This window comes from Pistacia vera, unplaced genomic scaffold (assembly GCF_008641045.1).
Source record: "Pistacia vera cultivar Batoury unplaced genomic scaffold, PisVer_v2 Contig521, whole genome shotgun sequence".
Classification (NCBI taxonomy): domain Eukaryota; kingdom Viridiplantae; phylum Streptophyta; class Magnoliopsida; order Sapindales; family Anacardiaceae; genus Pistacia; species Pistacia vera.
In genome coordinates, this window is record NW_022196359.1 from 691,904 (window position 1) to 702,390 (window position 10,487).

At 31.3% G+C, this 10,487-nt stretch overlaps 1 pseudogene; it reads left to right on the plus strand.

Moving 5' to 3' along the window:
- The first annotated feature begins 6,198 nt into the window (after positions 1-6,198).
- Positions 6,199-9,548, plus strand: LOC116106773 (annotated as a pseudogene).
- Positions 9,549-10,487: the final 939 nt, after the last annotated feature.

The following is a 10,487-nucleotide window of genomic DNA, read 5'->3' on the forward strand; positions in this document are numbered from 1 at the left end:
GGCCTTGGGCCACGTAGTAGTCGTTTCGTGCGTGGGCCTAATGAGGCCCAAGACTATTTTTGGCTCATACAACAATCCAATCTTACAAAGTCTTTCTTATAACCTCGATAGGTCAGCTCGCAATTGGTCAGATGAGTAAATTCATCATAAACCAATTGCGAACTGTCATATCAGAGTTGTAAGAGAGAGTTTGTGAGATTAGATTATAAGTATAGTATTGCCCCTTGAAAATACATGGCTAAAGTTCTCATATGAACTAGTTTAAGACTCATAGGATGTTGAAACGTGATCTCATAAATTTCATAATCTAAGGTATAAAAAAATGAAAATTTTCAATATTTCAAAGTGAATTTGAATTTAAAATGTCCTAGATATTATTATAAGCTTATATAAATCTTTTCATCCCAAAAGATTTCCCTTGTCGGGTCAAAAATCAAATTAATCTTTTATCTTTAAAGAATAAGAAGATAGTTTAAAATTTGATTTGAAAGGTTAGTTTTTGACACATTTAATTTTTATTATTTTGATATTTTAATTGAATATAAATATTTGAGAGAGGGGTTATTGCTTATCTACGTTAAATAATTTAAGTAAATGGATCGAACTTATATTTATTCTCGCATTTATTTTCATTTACTAAAGACTTTCTATATTTAATGTCCTTGCCTAAATAGAAACAACTTAATTGTCGAAACGTAAGCCTTGGGCAAGAGAATTATCTCAATGATAAAATCAGTGATTGTGAGTTAATTATTTATCGTGCTCTCTTATTATTCTTTTAGGAACAGCATTCTCTCTTGATTGGATTTTTACCTAACTAAAATACAGGTACATGATTAGTGGCTGATATAAAATATATTAAAAGGAAATAAATAATAATATACATTATCGTTAAGTGTCATGATATCTTTAAAAAGCGAGGAGAACTCAGATCAAGAGAGAATCTTAATTTATTCTTTTAATGGTTAATTTCTCTTTGAAGTAATAAGCCATTTGGTTGCAAATTTATAAAACCCTGGTCAATTTTGCAATGATGGGATTTTTTTTTCTTTTAATTTTTAGTACTTTCAGTCTTTTATTATTATTATTGTTTGGCTTTTTGAATTTTTGAGCTTTTGCATTTTGTGGCTCTGTAGTTTTATTGGTCTCTTAATGTCTTTTATTTTATTTATTTAATAATAATAGTAGATTTTCTAGATTTTCGAGTAATTTGAATGTTTAAGTTTTATATTAATATATTAATTTTTCTTATAACAATATTTTTCATAAATATTATTCTAAGGGTATTTATGTCTTTTAGTTATTTTCCGTTAAACTTAACCGTTATTAACAGAGTTTTATCTCTTTATTGATTATTTTGAAACTTGTGCGCTTTTTCTTTCAATTTCTTATAACATTGTCTTCTAATTGATAAATACCACCTAATTTTGTTCTATATGTTTATAACCAAGTTTAGTCGGTATTTTATGTGATTTCTTTTTCTTGAAAAGGGTTTTCTATGTCTAAATGTTCTTACACAAGTAAGATATTTACTAAGAACGTTAAAATGTTACTCGATGAAAACAATATAATGCATCAATTTTTTTTTTTAATTGTAATTTTTTTTTTTTAATAAATTACTACTTACTAACTGTGAACGGAAAGAAAAATTTAATTAGAAAAAAAAAAAAAAGATTCAAAGGACGTGACAATCCATATATATAACCAATAAAAGGTCTGGAAATTGAAGGAAGTTAAATTAACAATTTCTTCATGTTTCAGCAACAAAATGGAAACCGCCATGCTAATAAGTTTATTATATATGTTGTCAACGAAAGCTTCTTATAGTTTTTATTATTTAATTATTCAAAATTGGTTGAGCCTGCCAATAACACAAGAAAAATGAAAAATAATTCTCCCTCAACTAAATTCCTCTACATTTATAATGACACTGTTGAGCCTATGGATTCGCATTCTTAAATTTGTTTCCTTTTTCTTTGAAAGCAAATTTATATTTATCTATTTTTACTTTATTTATAATAATCCCCTTTAACTGACTTCACTTCTTTAACAACAACACTAGTACTTTGTTTTTATTATTAAAATTATGTAATTCTTGGAATAAAGTTAGTGGGTTACATACTAAATAAAATGAAAGATATTTAAATATTTTTATGATTAGGTTTATTACCATAACACTAATCTTATATTAAAGAGTGAGTTAACACATGTTACCACCCAAAAATTGGCACATTGACATATTCCCACCCTCAAACTTTTAAAACACCATCTTACTACCCAAATATTAGGTTATCCTCTGATTTAGGTGGGAAACAAAGTGATTAACTAAAAAACCCCTCTCTTATTTCTTCTCTTCTCAGCCTTTTCCATTGCCGACAATCGCCGGCGTTGGGGAGTGTCGACAACCAGAAAATCAACAAACAAACATTCCTCAATTGTATTTCAACCCAACAGACACAAAAATGGTACAAATCAAATTCAATTAAAACTCAAAAAACCATAAGGTGGGGAAGCTTCAATCGCTAGCGCTTGGTGAGCAAACGAGATCAGAAATGTTGGGGCTTTTGGAGAGGAAGATTCAGGGAGTTGATTGGTGGTGGCAGGGATGATTTTTGACACCGAAAATGACTAGAAATCGGCTTGGAAGTTGAAAGGTTGAGCGGTTCATGGCCGGCGATCGATAAGCAAGGGACGGTGATGGAGGTAAGGGATTTGTAGAGTGGGTTGTGAGGAGTGTGATGGTGGTGTCTGGGTGAATTTTTGGCAAAGAAATCAACTAGAAATCCAACTTGAAGAGTCGGTCGTGCGAATGGAGGTGGTGGTGGGAAATGGTGAGTGATGATGGCAAATGGAGGCTTGGGCTTTGTAGAGGAGGTGATAGGGATTCTCTAGGCGGTGTTGGAAATGATTTTGAACACCCGGATTGACCAGAAAATGGCAAAAACCCACCGGATCTGACGTTGCTAACGTGCGCCATCTTCTACTAATGTGCACCATTCTTCTTCTCTGGCAGCCACTGGTTGGTGACCATTTTGCCCTTATTAATTATGGGATTTTGACCATTTTGCCCTTCCTGACAACAAAAATTACTAATAAAATTATGTTTTAGGTATTAAAATGGTATTTAAAATGTGGGTGGGTATGAATTTGTCAATGGGCTATTTTTGGGTGGGAACATGTTGTTAACTCTTGAAGAGTTTTTAAAGGCATTAAAAATTGCGTCTAATTATTCACTGGAAGAATAAGTTATCCATTTCTTTTGAAGATGAAAGAGTGGACTGCATGCCACAGAATATTATAATTTCAAATAATTTTGAGTTGAATATAAATATATAATATGCAATCTAATAGTTTATAAGTTATTCAACTGACATGAAAAATAATTAGCTATAATTTTTCAATCAAATCGATCCATTATTAGATTGGATTAGATAATTGATTAATAATTTGTGTTGTGATAGTTAAAATATTGTCATTACAAACGTGGTATCACTATAAGTATGCTCTTAGGTTTTTTTTTTAACATGAGAAAATGTGTTTGGCCTAACTTCACTAAAACAAATGCCTTATTTCCCAACTAAAAATGTACTACCCGCGCCTCATTTAAAATATTTTAAAAAACCTTATTTCCCAACTAAAAATGTACTACCCGAGCCTCATTTAAAACATTTTAAAAAACGTATATATATAAAATTTCTTTATGACTTTTATAGTCATAATAGTGAGACTAACTAATTTTATTACCATGAAGAGGTTATAACTTAATAAAAATATAGTTACAAAAATTTCTTATTTCATAATTCATATTTTAGTAGTACTATATTAGGTTTTCAATTCATATTTTAATAGTATTAGGATTTTAATTCAGTGTTTTAATTACCTACTTTTAAAACGGATAGAAGATCGTGTCTTGGAACTAATAAAGATAAGTATCCTTGATGGAAATGTAAATGCAGTTGCTGTAAGGTCAATTGATGTGAAGCCATAGATAATTGCCAATTGTTTTAAGCATTGAAAAATTCGGACCCTTAGTGTCGATGAATTGCACGTTACAAATGAAGTGGATGAGGAGAATCAAAGAGTCATTGTAGAATTAAGTGATCAGATTCGACAACTTCACTACACTAATCGAATAAATATTAATGTCTTCCTCGATCATCCAAATGAGCAACTAGTCATGTATGCTTTAATTGAAAAAGAAATCATTGTTACAATTAGACAAGAAGAGAAAAAATATTATCATGAGGATGATGGTATTGAAATACAAAAAGTTTCGCTCTAAGAAACTCTAAACATGTTTGAAAAGCTAAAAATATTTTGGCTTGAACAATAAGATGTCCATGCTAGCGAGTAATGTATCCACAAATTAAAAGATGTGATAATAAGTCTAAAATATAAATCATTGTCTCAAACAACTTTAGATAAACATTTTATTTCATCTTAAACCTTTAATGTAACATAGCATATATTTTTTTATAATATACTGATAATTATTAATATATGGGACAATTTTCTTTAAGACGGGAATTAGAAAAATTATAATTATTACAAGATAAAGTTTATTCTTATTTATAACTATCCAAATGGAATATAATTTTTATGATTACGTAGAGTTTATTCTATATAGAGTATTACTTTAGAGATGTTATTATATATATATATATATATATAATTATATCTCTTCTATATTTTCTCAAATCAAAAAACATTGTACATTATACTTATGAGTGTTCGAATTGAGTTTTAATTATTTTTAGTAATTATTTTTTAAAATTAGTTTTTGTAGCGAATAGCTTAGCTGACTTTGTACAGATTATTAAGATTGGAGTTGATTTTGTTGTACGATTGAATTTTCCTTTAAATCTTGAACCTTACACAAGCATAAGTGAGTAATGTACACTTACATCACTCTTTACATAATTTATTACATCATGATGGGCATATGTTACAACACATAAATTTTTAATTATTTTTAATTTTAATATTATAATAGAATTTGTGTGGTTGTGATAGCCACATCATGATGTTATAAAAGGTGATAAAAAAATAGTGTAAGTGTAGTATTACTCATTGTATTAACTAATATTTCAGTTTATATGGAGTACAATAAATAGTTAATAGCTAATTAACTAATACTAATTGCAAAAGGCTGAGTCAGCATGTTATAACAAAATGATGCTGACATGTACAAATAAACTCACTTTCTATCAAAAGGATGAAAGCAGTTCTACAGAATTAAAATGCAAATACAAAATCACAATTAATAATTTTAACCGTTCAAATGCTTTAATATAATGATAAAAAATTGTTAAAAAAAAAAAATTCTTGAATTTGCCTATGGATATTATATGAGATTAACTTCTAGTGTTTGCAAATCAATAAGAAAAATAAGAAAAATACACGTTATACATTGTAATAATGTGAAAGTTTATTTTACTTTATTTTAGCATTTAGCAAATGAGATGAAAATGAAAGTGGTCATTTATTGCTATCCTTTTTTGTTTTGGACAAGTGTCAAATGGTGAGTGAGTGAGAAAGAGAGTACAAAATTCCTAATACTACTTTATTTATCTAGGCCTCCAATAAAGTTAATTCTTTTTAGTCTGTGGTTTCGCTTACTACTTAAGGACAATTGTTTCAAATACTAGAATTTGGTCTTTATTGTTTCAAAAATACTGTTGTAATTGTCTTTTGATCAATAAAAGTTAGTGAGTTATTAAATTTATATTGAAATGACAAAAAAAAAAATACCATCTTATATATATATAAAATTGCACATTACAATTCAAAATCAAAATTATACATAGATAATTTTTTAGTGTTGATTAATTTGCAGGCTCCTTTGTGTAGTTAGTAGGCCCTGTTTCCTTGTTTCCTTTTGGCGGTTTTGGCTTAAGTTTCTTTTGGCTTCTTAGCCTTTGGTAGCCATGTCACTTGGGAATGCCCAAGGTGCGTCTCTAAAGGATACTCCTTATAGGCTAATTCTTTATTCTTTCTCTAATTTAATTACCAGCTTTACCCCTAAAAAAAGGACAAAAATTAGCATTTAAAAAAATTGTCTTAAAATATAGTAAACTGAAACCACACGACTAAAAGGGATTAACTCGCCTCGAATAAAATGATTTTCTTTTCCCCTCCAAAAGTCGTTTTACTCTTGGTATAAATAGCTGGGATACGCAGCTAAAGATCACAGAAGAAGGCGACCTGAGAACACAAAAGACAGACAAAAATGGGTATAAAGATGAATTTCATTTCAGGGCTTTTCGGGTTCTTGTTTCTTGATGGGCTGCTTCTCTGCACAGCTGCCGATGTCCACCATTATGATTTTTTTGTAAGAACTAACTTTAGCATTTACAGTGTTGATTAATATTTGGGTTTGTCTGCTTGAAAATTGTTTCTTATCATTTTTATGTTTTAATGTGTATTTCTGTGCATGTTTTTTAGCTACAAGAAGCGAATTTTACAAAGATGTGTAGCACAAAAAGCATGTTGACTGTGAATGGAAGTTTTCCAGGGCCAACGATTCAGGCTCGTAAAGGCGATACTATTTTTGTTAATGTCATCAATCAAGGAACATATGGTGTCACCATTCACTGGTTATAAATCTCTCTATCTATCTCCCTTTAACAATCATGAGATGATGAATTAACTATATCTGAAAAATTAGCTAATGAATTTTCTTTCCATTTATGCAGGCATGGAGTGAAGCAGCCAAGGAACCCATGGTCAGATGGTCCCGAGAACGTAACACAATGTCCAATTGGACCAGGGACTAACTTCACCTATGAGGTGATCCTGTCCGATGAAGAAGGAACCCTTTGGTGGCATGCCCATAGTGACTGGACTCGTGCCACAGTCCATGGCGCCATTGTTATTTTACCAGCAGCTGGAACCACTTATCCATTTCCTACGCCTTATGAAGAACAGACAATCGTACTTGGTATCCAGAGTTTCCATCTAATAAGTTACTGCTAGTATATAGGAGCGATACTGATGGCAGAAAACAATTGATATTTGACAAGTACAATTTTTTCTTTATGATTTTTTTACTTAATTTCAATATTGATGTATTGGCAGCATCATGGTTCAAGGGAGATGTGATGACGATGATATCTACTTCAATCGAAACTGGAGCAAATCCTACTCAGGCAGATGGTTATACAATCAATGGCGAACCAGGGGACTTATACGATTGCTCCAACGGTATATAAAGACTATAAATCTATACAATCTAAAATGTGAAATTAGTAATACATATGAGTTTACTTTAGTAGATAGAGAAGAGCTGATAAGAATTTTCAGAATTATTCACTCCAACCTTATAAGCTAGCTTATTGGAGCGGCCCCTTGGCACAAACACGAACCACGTTTTTTAAAATCTGAATATGAGATAAGTGGCAGGATATATATGCTAACAATTCAGCTCCCACCCCCAAAATATTTTACTTATACTTAATAAAGCGATCAACTCATGCTTTGAATGCTAAGTTTTAGACGTTTTTAAAAATAATTAATCTTTACTATTTTATGTTTATAAATTTTTCAGTATTTTGAAATATTAACTATACAAAAGTTTATATAGATAATATAATTAAGACACAAGTTAATATCGATTAATATTTTATCCAAACCATTCACATATATATAATTCGTTTTCCTTCCTCATTATCATAATCTAATATTGCAGAGACAACATATCGATTACCGGTTCAATCTGGCAAAACTTATCTTCTTCGCATTGTGAATGCTGTGATGAATGAAGAACAATTTTTCGGAATCGCAAACCACAGCCTCACTGTTGTTGCGCAAGATGCAGCATACATAACAACCAAATAAAACCATAAACACACTTATATAATGAAACCCTGGACAAACGATGGACGTTTTGTTCACAGCAACCAAACTCTTAGCCACTTTTACATGGCTGCTTTCCTTACCATGATAGCGTTCTCCATTTCCCAACTCCACCGCGACCGCAATTGTTCAATAGAAGGCAATTATACCGCTCCTTCGTCTCCTTTCTTCCCAACTCTTCCTGCTTACAATGACAATCGATGCCGCACAAAAATTCACTAACAGCGTAAAAAGTTGGCAAATGAAGAGTATCCTATTAATGTTCCGGAAAGTATCAACACGCGAATCTATATTGCGGTTTCTTTAAACGCATTGAGATGTCAACAGTTCGTGATACTGCTCATGGTGACAGGACCGCTGCAAGCTTAAATAATGTTAGTTTCGACACTCCTCAAATTGATATATTGCAAGCTACTACGGGTAGAGATTTTTATTTTTTGAATTCATTTATATTAATTAACTTATAGAGTAATACAATTTTCTCTTGAGATTTATTAAAAAAAAAATTTTTTGCTTAGTCATCAGAAAAACAATTACACCGAACATGTGTATTCATTTATTTGCTATTTAATTTAAGGGTTATAACAATAACCTCTTGAGATATAGTTAATAACAATTTTTCTCTCGGTTAAGTTTTTGGTGTTAAAATAAATGAAAGAAAGAGAAGTTGGGAAAATTTTTAAACCATCATGTTATAATTCTAATGGTATACTAATGATTCACTAACGAATGGAGAAATTCTATTATAATTCTATGGTATACAATGATTCACTAACGATGGAGAAATTCTGTTGTTTTTAAAATTTATGGGAAAATTTTTATTTAATTAACCCCAAGGTTGAGAAAAACCCTTAATTTAAAGAATTAAGTAAAATATAATAGTTAATAACATAAACATAACAGAATAATGTCAAGAAGGGGATATTTTTATTTCTAATACCTAGGGGAAAGAATTATTTATGGATATACCTCGAAGGGGAAAAGTATTATGCTCTAATTTATATCATCATCCAATCTAGATATTCGGAAACCTTGTTTTTCAGGAGTTTGGGTAATGTTTCAACCCGGATTTCCCAGTGAGCCACCATTTTTTTACAACTTCACAGGAGATGTGTCGAATGTATCATTCTACACAGCCCAAGGGACAAAAGGGAGGATGATTGATTATGGTGAAGCAGTTGAAATTGGTTACCAAGGGACTAATCTCGGGGCTGCATCGAGGTCATCCAATGCATTTACATGGCTTCAGCTTCTATCTGGTTGGGACGGGTTCTGGAAATTTCAACAATGTGACTGATCCAGGCGATTATAATTTGGTTGATCCACCGGAAGTTAACACCATTAACCTTCCTAAAATGGATGGGCTGCAATTCGATTTGTTGCGGATATCCTGGTAATTATAAGATCTCTTTTTAACTTAAATCTTCAATGTTATCTCCAACTTACGATGGGCTGCAATTCGATTTGTTGCGGATAATCCTGGTAATTAATTAAGATCTCTTTTTAACTAATATCTTCAAATTGATTATCTCCAACTTACATTAATCAATTCAATTTTGAACAGGAGTGTGGTTTCTGCATTGTCATATAGAAGGCACGCAACCTGGGGAATGGATACAGTTCTTATGTAAAGAACGGTATACTTCGGAGACGTCGATGCTGCCACGTCCGCTTACATGCCGCCCTGTTCTTAATTAATGATCGATCATATTTCATGATAAAGTTGCCTGTGCGTTTAAACTAGTCCATGAAGGCTTATTGGACTTCGCGTGTACAAAAGAATTGAATAATATCTTTTGGAAAAAACTTTAGTTTTAATAAATGAAATTAATAAATAACTGATAATTATTGTATTTGTAATGTTGAGAACGCTTTATAGTTGCTTAATGAATTATTCTTGTTTCAATGAAATTAAAAACCTTAAGGATGTTGCCTTTAAAACTTAATTCATTAACAGATTAAATGAAAAACGATAACGTATTTTCACTATAATAAACGATTAATAAAATTTATATTATGACTTGTATAAACTATGTATAATCATAACTCAAGTTATTGTATACTAGTTTAGGTATTAAGGAAAGAAATAATTTTAATATATCAATTCCTTTACTTTGAAGGATTCGTCCTGAGTTTAAGGTATTAGAGAATACACACTAGAGGTGGAACATTTGGGCCGGGTAGGCGGTCAACCCTAACTCGGCCCGTAAAAAACGGGTTGAACCCGGCAGCAAACCCCGGGTAGGCCGGGTTGCACAATGGCAACCCGCAACCGACAGGTTGCTATTTTGTCTTTTTGCAAGGGACCCGCCAACCCGCGGTTGGCTATTGTCAACCGGCGGGTTGACTGTTATGGAATAAAGCCAACCCGTCGGGTTGCAACAGCCAACCAGGGGGTGGGCCAAAAAAATAAAAATAAAAAAAAATTTTATTTTATTTTTCAAATTATCCTTGAAATATACAGCCTTTTATGTCATTGGAGGGGTCTTTTTTCATTTTTTTTCCATTTTTTCCTATAAATTGGCCCAAATCTCCACATTTTTATCACACTCAAATTCTCTCATATTCTTAATTCTCAATATTTATTTATTCTCTTAATCTTTTTGTATCAATTTGCTGTATTTTAATTTATT